The sequence below is a fragment of the Amphiura filiformis genome, chromosome 7 (assembly GCF_039555335.1).
Source record: "Amphiura filiformis chromosome 7, Afil_fr2py, whole genome shotgun sequence".
NCBI lineage: Eukaryota > Metazoa > Echinodermata > Ophiuroidea > Amphilepidida > Amphiuridae > Amphiura > Amphiura filiformis.
The window spans coordinates 10,149,574-10,165,425 of NC_092634.1; the positions used below are offsets into that span (position 1 = coordinate 10,149,574).

General features: G+C 37.7%; 1 long non-coding RNA gene across 1 annotated transcript; it reads right to left on the reverse strand.

The window, feature by feature from the left end:
• Positions 1-7,926: 7,926 nt before the first annotated feature.
• Positions 7,927-11,050, reverse strand: LOC140156263 (uncharacterized). The gene is made up of 3 exons (XR_011859504.1): positions 10,958-11,050; positions 9,056-9,187; positions 7,927-8,718 (listed from the first exon to the last, which is right to left on the reverse strand). It is a non-coding gene; the product is annotated as an uncharacterized lncRNA (long non-coding RNA).
• Between the last annotated feature and the right edge of the window lie 4,802 nt (positions 11,051-15,852).

The window sequence follows — 15,852 nt, forward strand, 5'->3', positions numbered from 1 at the left end:
ATGCCTTTGCAATATCTTGCTACAGAGTCATGTTAAACATCAAGCGTGTGGATCGGATTCCAAATGAAACCATCTACAACCTGACCAACACCAAAATTGTTTCACTTGCCCAAGATCATAATAGTTGGAGAAAGCTTGTATTTTGCTGCTCTGCAGCTAAATGATACTAATGATGAATTCATCATTAGTGTTGTTTGATGGCATGTAAAAGTGAGAAAAGTTGAACAATGGTGGCGCTATTTATATAAAATCTTGTTTGCATCTTTACAAGGGGTAGATACTTGTAAAATGGTATTAGAACATCAGCAAACAGACTAACAAATGACAAGGGAATTTTCAAAAAACTTTTTGTCGTGAAATGTAAGGTATAACTCTCATAATTTGGTGAATTCAAATTTAAGATATATGTAAATAGCGCCCTCAATTTGAACACAAATTTACAGTTTATAAAATTACCGCAAACGAGCAGAAAAAAGTGAATAATTTGGTAAAGAAACAAATATCTACGTTGAAAATTGCTACAAAATATATGTGTATATACAGTTTATTAGTGTATTGCTGTTGGTATTATTCACGTCTAGAATTGAACATTATAATAATGTTTTGTTAGAAAAGTTAATAAATGATCACATCAAACAACCGTAATATACGTGATTACAACCCGACATTATCGATATTTGCTGAAAACATTAGCACGAAACTTGTTTTTCGTCAGAAGAGAGTGAAAACATACAATATCATGGGTAAAATATAACTTTTGCAAGCCCAAATCCAATTTATTCCAGTACATCTACTTGCCAAACAAATGGATAATGTTTGGAATTATTTGACCTTCCTTCATGTCCTTGGCTTTGAAACTCGCAGGAAATATTTCGTTCATTTATCATGGTGCGCCCTGAGTAATTTAATTTGATTATTTTACTTTGTTTACAATTTAAAGCTATTTCATGCGAGATATAAGAGATTGAAATCACCCTTTAAAGTAATCATGCAAGAGTTTGTGTACAAAGACGAATTTGGGGAATACCGTGTTGAGCAGAAAACCAAATTCAATCATATCTAATTTTGGATCTTGGAGATTCCCATATGGCTCAATTTGACCATTGTATTGCGTGATGAAGGAAAGTCCCTGTGGATGTAATAACTAAAGGTAAAAGTCACTAGGAGAATTAATAACTATTAATTAGAAAGTGGTTAGGCTTTCTAATGTGTTATAGTCTATGTGCCTTAACAAGGTACCTGTGAGCCACGGCTGTTTGATGTATACAGAATTGGCTTCATTATTAACTAAATGCAAACTATAGATGGCGCTATTTTTCCTGAATCATATTTCTTTATTTGAAAGGGCTAGGTGGTTAATACTGCCATTAAAACAGCTGGAATAGGTGAAACAAGCAAGAAGGAAATTTTATAAACATATTTTATCAAACAATAATAGGAATTATTTGCATTAAAAGCTTGAAACAGTAATTTCCAGTAACTAAATAGCGCCACCAATTTTGTCATTAATAGATACGTTTTATATACGAAAAAGCTATAAAAATGCTATAAAAGTGAATAATTTTGTAATAGAGGGGAAATTAAAGTTGAGAATGACTCAAAAGCCTCTGTATACATTAGCATGATATCACATGTAGCTGTTTAAGCCTAAAATTTCGCTGTACATGATGTTTTGTTTGAAAAATTAATAAATGATCCCATCAAACAACCGTGGAGCCAGTCCCTTTACATATATCAATAATGTGCTATTATTTCACCAATATATGGGCAATTCCAAGCGTTGCGGAATGATGCAAAATGCCTTCGTACGAATTTCTTTTTAATGTAGCAGCCAAACATGTATTAAAAGCACAAGGTGAATATAATAATGGCAAACTATTTTTGGTAAGTGAATACTTAAAGCAGGAGAAACTTTTCCAAACCACCGATATTTCCTAATTTGCATATGCAAAATTTGCGTTGTGGAATGATGCGCACGGGAGTAGTATTATTTTCACTAAAACATTTTTGACAAACTCTGTGAGTTTAGTGATCTGAGATATTAAATTTACCACTTAATCACTTAATGTAAAGCTTAGGATGTAGACTCTTTGAAAATTATTTTTTGTTTCATTGAATATGGATGAATAAATTTGCTTTGCAGTCTAGTTTTAATGAAAATCAACCTTATTTAAAAAAAAATGCAGTGCTAATAGATACCTTTGCGTTGCGGAATGATGCTTTTAATCGTAAAATTGGTACTCAAACAATGAGCTTGCTTTGAACTGACTATATAACGACGGAGATTTCGCGTGCAACAAAGTGCTCTTCTTTTCCCAAAAGGGGAATATATTCTTCCGTCGACTTGCTGAAGTCTGGTTTATGAAGCAACACATCTGTCAAGTATACAGTATATCTGTGCAGAAAGCTGAAGAAGAAGGCTGCTGGATAAGTAACAGTCCTATTAACAGTGTATTTTATTGATTCTAAATGATTTTGTGTATTTATGTTCATTTCAAAAATCATTGTTAGATCATATTTTACATTTCATTAAAGATACAGATATTGTATTCTGAAATGAATTTGGTTTAAAGATGTTTTAGCCTGAGTTATTTACGACTCGTGTCGTGAATGCCTTCTCTTATAATTAAATGTACACATATTATTATGATGATATTAAATATAATAATAATAGTAATGATAATAATAATAATAATAATAATAATAATAATAATAATAATAATAATAAAATTCGTCCAAATGAGGCCTTGCTATTTGCTCTTCTTCTTCTTTCGTGTCCTTACATCAAACTGTACTTATCCACTGAGAAACACACTTTTGTGCCCGTTGAGAAAATTGCGCCAGATCGTCTGTCGTCACAGGATCTTCCAAAAGCGGGCATTCCAGCAGATGCTGCATCGTCTGTGGCTCTTGTCCACAATCACACATGGTCGGGCCACTGATGTATCCCCATTTGTGAAGGGTATCCTTGCAACGTCCAACACCGGTTCGGAGGCGGTTAAGGCATCTCCAGTTTGCCCAGACTTCGTTTGCTCCTGGAGGTAGTGATTCTGTGGGTTGAATCCCCATCTCAGTGTTGACTGCTGCAGATGAAAGCCTTTCTTTCCACATCTGGGTGCGAGCCTCTGATGATGTTGTTTGCAGAGGGAGGGTACTTGTGATGAAGCTTTTCCTTGACTTCAGCCGTCTGGTTGGTGGTGTGTGGTTGAAGAGGGGGTGTCTTTCGTCCGTGGTCTGTTTACGGCGTTCCTCTTTGCTTGCCACAGCTCTCCGGATGTCAGGTGGTGCGATACCTGCCAAGAGGTAGACCTTGTCCATGTTGGTAGGCCTTAGACATCCTGTGATGGAGCGGCAGCTTGCGTTGAGTGCAGAGTCTAGCTTCCTAGCATGTGATGATCTCTCCCAAGCAGGGCATGCGTATTCCGCGGTGGAGAAACTCAAAGCCAGTGCTGTTGATCTGATGGTATCTGGGCTAGCACCCCATCTAGTGTTGGCAAGTTTGCGCAAGATGTTGTTGCGTGTGCTGACCTTGGCCTTGGTCTTCACGTGGGCCTTGTAGGATAGGCATCGATCTAGTGTGACCCCCAGGTACACTGGGTTAGGGCAGAAAGGGAGCTTGGTACCAGACCAGGTGATGTTCAACTGTCGCTTGGCTTCCTTGTTGATAAAGTGGAAGGCACAGACCTGGGTCTTCCCTGGGTTTGCGCGCAGTTGATTCTCGTCGTAGTACTCTCCTAGTCCAGTCAGTGTATCTGTCAGTGTGTCTTCGATCACCTCAAAGCTGGTACTCTGGCTGGTTACGCACAAGTCATCTGCATATATAAACCGCTTGGTTTAGCTGTCAACTGGCTGGTTGTTAGTATAGATGTTGTATAGCAGAGGAGCTAGGACACTTCCTTGGGGGAGTCCGTTTCGTTGTCTGCGCCATCGGCTTCGCTTCCGCTTCTAGTTCAACAAAGAACCTTCTGTTCTGGAGCAGGGTTTGTAGAAGCCTGGTGAGGTGAACATCCTTAGTCATCTCAAGCACTTTGGCGAGTAGCCGGCGATAGTTGACGGTGTCATAAGCTGCAGAAAGGTCGACGAAGACAGCACCTGTGATCTGCCCTCTCTCAAATCCATCCTCAATGTGTTGGGTGAGGTTTAGCAGCTGGCTGGTTGTTGATTTCCCTGGGCGGAAGCCAGCTTGTTCAGGGATCAGTAGACCATCTACATGTGACGCAAGGCGGTTCAGGATGAGCCGCTCAAACAGCTTGTAGCTATGGCATAGCAGAGATATTGGTCTGAAGCTCTTTGCCTCTGATGGGTTCTTTCCTGGTTTCAGGAGTGCTATCACTCGTGTCCGTCGCCAGATCTTCGGGATTTTGTGGCTGCGCATGCATTCATTGAAGAACTGGAGGAGCCATTCCTTTGTACGCGGTCCAAAGTGTTTCATCTGTTCAACAGAGACATCATCCAGTCCGCATGCTTTCCCATTCTTCAGGCTGGTGATTCCTCTTCCAGCTCATCCATTGAGAAGGGGTTGGTGAAACCTTGGTCTTCATTATATTTGTTCCAATCCACTTGAACCTTCGGATGTTTTGTGGTTGTTTTCCCATTCAGGAGGAGTTGGTGGGCTACCTGGTTAGCGGTGGTGTTGTAGTGTTGTTCAGCTTCTCTTGGATCGTTGCTCAGTTTCCGAATGAGAGTCCATGCCTTCTTGCTGTTATTGGTCATGTCTGTTGATTCAATCAGGTTTTGCCATGACTGACGTTGTTGTTCTCCAATAGCTGACATCAACCTTTCCCCTGTGGCAGTAGTGGCTTCATCAAAAGGGTCCGATTCGAACATGGCTTTATACTCTTCATATAGGTCGGCTGTTGCCGAAGTGAGTCCAGAGATGTAGCTGGTACGGCAGCCTCTAGGGATGTTCTTCCTGGCGTTTTCTTTGATGGTTTTCACAAAGAGATCGTAGTTCTCAGGTGATGCTTCTATGTTGGAGACTGCTGCATCTAAGACACTAGAGAAACCTTCCCAGTTTGCCTTTTGGTAGTTGAATCTTCTACGGAATGGTACTGAGGCTGGGCTTACAGCTGCTCTGATCTGTAGACCGATTGGTCGGTGCTGAGTGCGGGGGATGGGATCCATCACCATCTTGTGACACAGTTGAGCAACTATGTTACTAGCGAAGGCCAGGTCGGGGTTGTATCCACGTTTCCATCGGCTACTGTTGAATGACTTAGGCTGTTTAGGGTCGTGGATAAGGCTTAGCTGTTGTTGATCTATCCATTCCTCTACCATTTCGCCATCCTCATCGGTTTTATCATAGCCCCATACCGTGCTATGGCTGTTGAAGTCTCCAATGATTACCCTTGTTTTAGTCTGGGTATTCCCCATTGGGTCCTTGAAGTCGAACGGAGAGCCAGGTGGTTTATAAACGGAGGATATGATGATTCCACTGAGTTCTATGGTCAGGATTTCTATGTTGTTCTCATCTGACTTGGAAGTTTGTGCTTTCCTTGACGAACACTGCACTACCGTATTTCTCTTGTGGTCTTTCTACGGCAAGCTTCATTCCACTGATCTTGGGTCGGGTGTTGCCTTTCCCGCGGTGAGTCTCTTGGAGACATAGGACGTCACAATCAGTTTCCTTGCATATGTTGGTGATGAGCTCTTCTTTCACCCTAGAGAGCCCCTCGACGTTGGCAGACAATACTGTCAATGCCGGCCTTGAGAAAGGCCGAGTTGATGACACTGACGTCTGTTGCAGTCTCGAGGCATTGCAGCTGATTAGCAGTACACAATACAGTGGTGGTGTAAGGTGCTATTTGCTGAACCATAAATACTACAGATAATGTTTGATTTTTAATAGTTAATTTCAGAATAAAGTATTAATCATTAATAATTTTCTTTTCAAACTTACATAACATATAAACTCGACTTTCCCACTAGTTGCATGTAAATGGGAATGAATGGCTAAAACATCATGAAGATTGATTGGTCTTACAACTTCAGACCAAACGCTCTTAAAATGAATACTCTATTAAACAGCCAGAGAGGTAACGAGTTATCAAAACGTGCAAAGTTTTGTCATTGTATGAAAAAGTTTAATTGACTCATATTCTGAAAGATGTCATTGCAATAGGTCTATATATGTTGGGTTTTTTTCCTTTCTCTCTTTTTGCACACTTTTATTATATTGCTATATTGTATGATATTGTAGGTTATGATAATTATATCTCATTGTATCTCTCTTCAATACCAAATGTTTTGGTGGCATAGAGATAAATAAAACTAAACTAAAACTAAATCATCCCTCTCACTCAAGTCAAACTGGTAGGTATTATACAAGACTGTAGCCTAGGATGATTTATAGATAATAGTCCAGTCACTCTAGTGAAAAGACCCACCAATAATTGTAACATGTTTATAATTATAGCCAGTTGCCTGTAAGTGAGATGGTTGGCTCATAAACATCATGTAGATTGATATTTTGTCACTCCTCTCACTCAAGTCAAACTGGTACTGTAGGCATATAGGATACTAGTCCAGTCACTTTATGCAGTGACCCACCAATAATTAAACAGATTTTAGCCTATTCATTCGATATCCCCATCAGTTGCATATGAGTGACATGCATGACTCATAAACTTCATGTAGATTGATACCTCATCATCCGTCTCACTCAAGTCGAACTGGTAGGCATATTGGGTGATAAGATAATAGTAAATTCAAATTATGAAAAGACCCACCAACAATTGTAACAGATTAATATAGCTAATTCATTCGATATCCCCACCACACACCGACACCGCCTGGCTAATAATTATTTGGTGCAGAAGGGACACTAAAATGAATACACGGGATCGATACACGTGAATTGCTATGCACGATTTTGATATCAGACGAAAATCTTCTGATACCGGGTTAGAAAATGATGAATATCTCCGTCATGATTTTTTTTCTCAAGAAACCAGATTTGGTCTCATAAACTTGGAAATACGTGTTGAACAGATATGATAGTCGCTAGAATGCGCTTTGAAAATTGGCCGTGCGCTTTGAACTCAAAATTTGACCATTTTATATTGCGTTGGTCCTGTTATGGACTACAGCGTGCAGCGTGTAGTACAGCTGCACTCACTGTAGGCAGTATAAAAGTCGATGACCATTGACCTCAATGGGGTATACAAGCTTAATCACGCACAACCAAGATCGATTACCCGGCTATCGATACACGTGAATTGCTATGCACGATTTTGATATCAGACGAAAATCTTCTGATACCGGGTTAGAAAATGATGAATATCTCCCGTCATGATTTTTTTCTCAAGAAACCAGATTTGGTCTCATAAACTTGGAAATACGTGTTGAACAGATATGATAGTCGCTAGAATGCGCTTTGAAAATTGGCCGTGCGCTTTGAACTCAAAATTTGACCATTTTATATTGCGTTGGTCCTGTTATGGACTACAGCGTGCAGCGTGTAGTACAGCTGCACTCACTGTAGGCAGTATAAAAGTCGATGACCATTGACCTCAATGGGGTATACAAGCTTAATCACGCACAACCAAGATCGATTACCCGGCTATTGTGAGTAGCCTTAGTTATGTCCCTCGACTAATTATTAGTTTAAAAGAGCTTTAAAGGTTTGAACCAAATGGCTAATCGTGGCTGTGGATTTAACCTACCATGGTGATTCCTGCCATGAAGATATAGGGTCGAAGACACTGTGCACCAGTTGCATATAAGTGAGATGGTTGGCTCATAGACATCATGTAGATTGATATCTCATCATCCCACTCACTCAAGTCAAACTGGTAGGCATATTGGATGATTAAGTAATAATAACAATAATAATAATAATAATAATAATAATAATAATAATAATAATAATAATAATAATAATAATAATAATAATAATAATAATAATAATAACCAGACTTATATAGCGCCAAAGCAAAGGCATCAAAATGCTTTACAGAACAAGATTAAAAATTAACCTTCTTTAAAAAGCCTGCTCCTTCGAGGTCTGGTAATGTCATTGAATTCGCAGCTTCCCATTTATCGTGTACTGTACATATTTTTGTAGACTTCTCCCACGTAGTCCCTTGCCCGTCGTGCGTACTATAGCTATTACATTTATACATAAAACACCGATTTGTATTAATTTGTGCACAATTGATAGATCTTCCACATCTGATGTTTTCAGTGACCATATTGCTAGCTCCCCAAGATTTTTCACTCGGGGTTTCGCGATCAATAAACGGGTAGATCCCAAAAGTCAGAATTGTTCAATAAGTGACCCCTCGTTATAATTATGCCAAGATATGTTGCATTCGATATCATACGTATCTTTTACTTTTACTGTCACTAATTACATGAATTATATAAATCTTTTTATACCCATTTATTGAATACTTTACATGTATATACTTGTGATAAACAACTGTATTATTTCGTGTTAAAACTGAATGCGTTCATCAAGATTAATAACATATTTTTTAGTTATCAAAAATCGGCCATGGCATAGTCGACGTGTACGGGAATCAAGTCAGCAGCCAGTGACGTCACATGTTAATCCAATGCAACATCTGTAATCCTTGTAGAGGGAAGTGATACAATGAGCATCAGAATCCCCACACCAACCTCCTGTAGAACAACAATGTCCTCGGCATTTTGCCTCTTGTCCATTCTCAGCCAGATGGGAAGGTCCACAATACCAGTCTGCTCGACACCAGTCACCTACGGATTATTCATTTTTACATGATTAATAACTAAAAGCCACCAGATTTTTAGTGTGAGGGGGCAAAGCCAAAGGCCCGAAGGTGCTGGGTTATAGGTGGGATCAATTTTTCTGCTTCCTCCTTTAATAATGTTAATAAAATATGCTACGATGGCGCTATTGAAACCTTATGAAATATAGTTTGTTTTCTCTGATTTTCCAATATTTCGTTTTGACCAAATTTCGTATTTTCTAATATTTCGTTTTGACATAAATAGAACTCATCTCCCGTTATGTACTTTAGCTTACTTTATTGCCAAATTACGTAACATGCATTAGGCTATATGTTTTACATACGTTTGATGCAGGTCGAACTTTCGATGGCATTTCCAGAACACGAATCAGAAGGACAATTCCTCGATCGAGTCTTACTTCCTGTTCCACATTCTTGATTACATGTACTCCATGCATTCCATTCAGCCCATTCCCCTAAACAGACACATCAGCAACATAAGGTGTGTTAGTTGTGGTAAGTCCAGAGTCTTTGATTTTGTTTTAACACAATGGTAGGCTTACAATGATAGGTTCATCTGTGTCGGAATTTTGGTAGACATGATAATTCATGTTTGGTTCAAAACCCTTCCCAATGGAATTTGGGGAGCTGCACAGATAATTGGTGAATGTTACAATCTAAGTGCGGATAGGTTCGCACCGGGTTCGGCAGCAACTGACCTAGTTGATGCGATCTGATTGTGATGATACACCATGGCAGCGAATTTACAGCGCTTTGAATCCTCCGAGATCTGGAAAAAAGGTGCTATATAAATTCAAAATTTATTTATTTATTTATTTATTATAATCATCATAATTTAGTATTTTAACCTATAATCTCCACAATTAAGCCATATTGTAAGATTTGCTGAGGACGACGCCCTCAATAATTTTCAAAGTTCTGTTTTTATACGATTGTCATGTACTTTAGTAAACTAACATACCCTGCAAAAACCAAGACTTTAGGAGCTGTAGTTTTGTCAAAATCCGAGATTTTGAATAAAATGACTGAACAAGACGTTTAATTATTACGATGGAAATATTAGTCGAACGCGATCCTGTTCATAACACAGTACGTAAAATGGCGTGCGGGACGGTCATAACATATCAAAAGAACCGAACCGAGTCACTTTCGACGGAGTGGCTCGCATTTGCGCTGAGTGATTTTCTTTTTTGTATTGCCTCATCTGCTTGGGCCTAAATTATAAGAGGACAGATCTGACAGTGAAAACTAACATTTTGTGGAATAAAAATACAATTGAATACCTGAGTGGAAGAAGGGCCCAACTCCATCAAAACTGTTTTTGAGATGTTAAGAAAAAACTTAATATTTGGAAAAGTTTTATAGGCAGAATGTTTTCATCTTCAGGGGACCTTTAATACATGAACATACAATATTACATACATTCAAAATTAAATATGATGGTTCCATGGCAACCGTACAAGTCTTAATATGAGCTGGAGTTGGTCCCTTCTTCCACTAAGATGAAAATCATGATTAAATGTATGTGAAAGACTATTTAGAGAGTGGTTTTTGGCTCATCTTTCAGACACAAGGAAGAACAATCTGCTGGCAATAAAATGCTGGATCTGACTCATTTTTGTAAAAAATTGGAGTTGGGCCCTTCTTCCACTCAGGTATTCAATTCTATTTCTTATGGAAATGTTGCAATATGCCTTTAACTTAGCTTAGGCGAGGTGGCCTAGTGGTCTAAGGGACTGTAATATATCACTGCTCGCTCGAATCCAGTAGTTTGTGGGTTCCATTAAATTTGTTCTTGAGTTTCCTACAAAATGTTACTATCAGGTCGAAAACCCAAATATGCAAAGAAACAAGAGAACACTGTGTACCTTCAGTCGAAGTCTTAATTGATGATGTGGTACCAACGTTGTCACTTTGGGGACGATCAGTTGACGCTAAATAAATTCAAATCCACATCAGTATAGCGGTAATGGAACTTGGATATTTCAAACTTAAAAAAGCATTTAACTAATTAACTTAGCTTAGGCCGAGGTGGCCAAGAGGTCTAAGGGGCAATAATATATCACTGTTCGCTCGAATGTATTAGTTTTATCAAAACAGGTTTGTGGGTTCGAGCCAACCTGATGCATTGTAAGCTTTTATAAAAATTGTTCTTGAGATTCCTTCAAAATGTTCCTATCAGTCGAAAACCGTAATATTCAAAGAAACAAGAGAACATTGTGTACCTTTTGCTGTAGTAATAAGAGTACTGGCCACTTCAGTCGATGTCGTAATTGATGATGTGGTATCAACGCTGTTACTTTGTGTACGGTCAGTTGGTGCTGAATAAAAAATGATTCAAATCCACATCAGTTAGCGGTAATGAAACTTGGATATTTCAAACTTAAAATACCAATATAACTAATTAGCTTAGCTTAGGCTTAGGTGTAAGGGGCTATAATTCATCACTGATCGGTCGAAGGCATTAGTTGTAACAAAAGGTTTGTTGGTTTGAGCCCATCTGAGGCATAGTTAACTTCAGATTCCTTCAAAATGTTCGCCATCGGGTCGAAAACCGATATATTCAAATAATATAGAACATTGTGTTCCTTCTGTTGTAGTAATAGTAGTACTAGCCGATTTAGTCGTAATTGATAATGTGGTATCAATGATGTCACTTTGTGGACGGTCAGTTGACGCTAAATGAACATAATTCAATCTACATCAGTTAGTCTAACTGATGTAGATAGTGGTAATGTGACTTGAATATTTAAAAAAACAAAAAAACAAAAAAACAATAAATACTCAGCAGTTATTAGTCTATCCATCTCTATCTATCTATCTATCCTATTTCGCTCCACTGCAGAAGGAAGGGCTCTTCATCAATGCTCCATTTCACTCTATCCTGATTCCTGAGCTGTTCACTTCCATGTAACGCTACCATATTCTCTGATGCCATCCACGCATCTCTTTCTTCTTCCTCTTAAGTAGGGTCTACGTATCCAGTCTGTTATCTTGTGATTCCTGCTAGAATACCTACCCATCTCCACTTCTTTGATTTAGTTTCTTGTATATCTTTCATTCACCAGCAACTGATGATCAAGGCTTCTCAACAAAGCCGAAAGAAATGCTGAAGCGGTATTCTTTATATACTTCATTGACTTCAAGTTTATACGTGTTAGGTAGAAAGCTGATGGGTCTGTATTATGTCCTTCATCTCCTTGAACAATAAGGTAAGTAGTTGTTCCTGTTCCATAATTTATTCGATTGAATAGCTAAAATTGTTACATTATCTATGGCATTTTCCCCTCCCAACTGCTGTTAATTGATCTTCTCATAGTGCAGGACTCTGTCCATTAGTCATTTGATCAATCATCCAAAGCACTTTCAAATTCTGCTATACAGAGGTAGCCGCCTAATTTTTGCAGAGCGGCGCCTGACTTTGTGTGGGCGCCGAGCTCTTTGCTCTTTAAAGTAAGTATACCGTATTACTTTAATTATATGTATTTCTGCAAAAGAAGAAGTAGTGCTTCAAAGTAGTAGAAGGCCTACTCAAGGTCGAAGAACTCGAAGAAGTTGCAATTTAGCTGTACATAAATTTTACTTACATGCACGCTGACAATGTTCATTTAGGTATCCAGGTATGGGTTTAATTTTGATTCCATCTGATTTGAAAGTATCATTACACTTGCATGGAGCTAATTTAGACAATGACCATCGCCAACGAAGGCCCGTGGGTCCTGATGTCGTTCCTTGTTCATAGCAGACCTCGGATATAGCTGTAGTTTTCAAAAGGAAGCGATCGGGTAGAATAAGGACAATTCACAGCACAGAGCCCGTTGCATTCGCACGTCAACATAATCGCACACGACCATGCGTTTGCGCACGCAGGCCTCGAGACCAAAGGTATAGACAATAGACAAACTCATGGTCAAGCGCGAATATCATGGCATAATTATGCAAGAGGGCACTGAACTTAGCCATCAAACCACCTCGTAAAAACTATTTATTAACAATTAATATTAAGTTTTTGATAATTTCACATCAAAAATTTAAGAATTTAGGCTATATTTAGTAAAAACATTGGTCGGCCGGCAACTTGTGTTCTAGCAATTTGTGTTTCATTAGATGTCTGACTTCTTTATCACGGTTGTTTGATGGCATGTAAATTGGAGTCATTTTTAATAAAAGTTGAACAATGATGGCGCTATTTATCTTAAATCTTGTTTGCATCTCTACAAGGGGTAGACACTTGTATTAGAACATAAGCAAAAACACTAACAAATGACATGGGAATTTTCAAACAACCTTTTATCATGAAGGTATATATAACTCATATTATTTGGCTAATTTAAATTTAAAATATATGTAAATAGCACCCTCAATTTGCACACAAATGTACAGTTTGTAGAATAAAAATTACTACAAAAAGCAGAAAAAGATGAATAGTTTGATATAGAATGAATCTATGTTAAATAGTGCTACAAAATAACTGAAGTTTATTAGTGTGATAGCTGTTGGTATATTCACGTCTAGAATTGAACATTATTTAATGTTTTGTTAGAAAAAATAATAAATGTTTGTATGAAATGTTGATAGCTTACCCCTGTGGTAAATTTGTGACTATTTTTACATTTTTCTCAAAAATAATAACACACTGGTAACAAAAGTTATGTATATTATTGGGGCAAGGAATCCAATTACTACACTGAAATTTCAGTGACTCAGGACAAGTAGTTTAGTATATATGATAGAAAATGAGGTTCGTCCTACCGCGCAGTGTATTTTACCCATACGAAAAATCATTCCGTACGGACCATACCGTGCATGAACAGATCACTGACAGTGACGCAATCAACCAATCAGCAGTTGGAAAATCGTTTTCCCAATAATGTCATCGCTACATTTTCATTGATAAAATTCAGAATCGTTCAAAAACACGAGTTTTTAATTGCAAATATTTAATTTTTGTGTGTGTATGAATGTCATTGTCTATCTCAAATTAACATTGTGTATTATCGTAGCGTTGAATGCGCTGAAGTTTGAGAGGCGGGTCCTTTGCAAATTTGGCGGTTCTCTTGTTTTTGGGGACATTAAAAATCCATCTTTCGCATGGCCGCTGTGTGTGTGTGTGGGGGGGGGACGGGGTCAGCTATGCACGCGCTGCATGCATAAACACTACTGCTGACTGAGTGTACCAATCGTAGCAGGGTGTAAAATATACAACAAAGTCAATGTTTAATCTCAAATACTTTATGGGGTAAATATACAGGGTGTATCAAAATGATTGGTACCGAAGACTTCTCGTTTTTCCCGAATTTTTTTACTATTTTTTGTGCCAGTTTGGGGTTAATTGTTTAAATATTTGTAATTATAGTAGTTGTATCTTCTCTAAGAATTTTAGATCATAAAGATAGCACATTCTATTCAGAAGTTACATGATTCTAAAGGAAAGTAGGTGTTTTTACACTTTTCATCGTAACGCTGGATCAGTAGCGCACCATTTTACTGCAAATACCTTGTGAGGATGATATGTTGAAAATCATGGAAATGTTTAATATTTTCCTTCATTCATAATATATATTGATGTAATAATCAATATTTATTGCTTGAGAGTAATATTATTGACTTGATAATTTATGTGGGTGAAAGAAGTGTGATGTGCCTGAGTAATTTAATTTGATGATTTATCTTTGTTTACAAAAGTTACATGAGTGATGACATTGAGAGGGAATTCCCCAAAATGTCATCACTCATGTAACTTTGTAAACAAAGATAAATCATCGAATTAAATTACTCAGGGCACATCACAGAAGTTTGTGTATCAACACCATCCAGGGCGGTAATTTAAATTGTATCTTTGAGATTACTAAGTAGATGGTGTGGCAGAATGGCTATAGACTGTAGACAGTGTAGGTTAGTTTAGACCTGGTAAAAGGTATTGGAATGGCTCCTCAGTATTCCACACTTCAGTGTGCATTCATAGTTAAGAATCATTGGTCGACACGAAGCTATGGAGAAGTGCAGAGAAGATTTAGGAGACAGTTTCTAAGAGCAAGGCGTATCCCATGCAAACATGCTATAACTTGCCATGCTTCAAAATTTGATATTGGCAGTTACAGAATGGACCCATCCCAGTTGTTAAGTTCTTTCAAGATAGGGCAGGGACTTCAGAAATTATCTTTCTAAAAGCATGTGTAAAGCAATTTTATGTTATGTATACTGAGGTGAGATATTGAAGCGTATGTATGCAATAAATGGTTCAACAGTGAACCTATTCATCTTGTGTTGTGTATTAGTAAAACCATGATTCCGTCGATGTTCGTTTAAATGACAATAGCTCGCAGATGCATCAACCTATCAACTTCAGATTAATAGATCAATAAGTTAATATATATGCCCCTTTCTATTTATATTACAAAAACTATATTAATTAGCAATTTTATATTTTTGATATATTTTTGAAAATGTCACATAGCCCGGTACCAATCATTTTGATACACCCTGTAAGCATTTGAATAATTTAACAATAATTTGAACCTGAAAAATAAATGAACATGAAAGTTCATGACTGATTTTTCAACATATTTGACTGTTGGATAAATATGGGTGCTGCAGCGTTAGAGCTAAGGCAATATGGCGCATTACTTTGAAGTTGGTAATGGGTAAATTACACTCTGTACCGGTACCTTATTTCTTATCATAAATAACCCCGGTAAATAACGAACCGCTTGTCTTAGGTCACTGAAATTCCAGTGTAGTAATTGAATTCCTTGCCCCTATAATATACATAACTTTTGTTACCAGTGTAGTCTTAGTTTTTGAGAAAAATGCAAAAATAGACACAAAAATATTGAGGGGTGTAGTACCCCCTTAAACAAATAAGATCATGACTTCCCGGATGACAGCATCGAGGTAAATATTTCAATGAGTGACTAATTTAAGGCCCGATTCATATTTTTGTATTCAACGTAGAATATGATGCAACAATATGAATCAGACTTTATATAAATGAAAAATACTATAAAATAACGACTATGACACGATTGAAAGAATGTTCATAGTAAAGTAAGGATATGTAATGCAAGGTGCTCCATGCTTTAGACACCACCAAGACTACCAAGAAGAAGAACAGCAATAA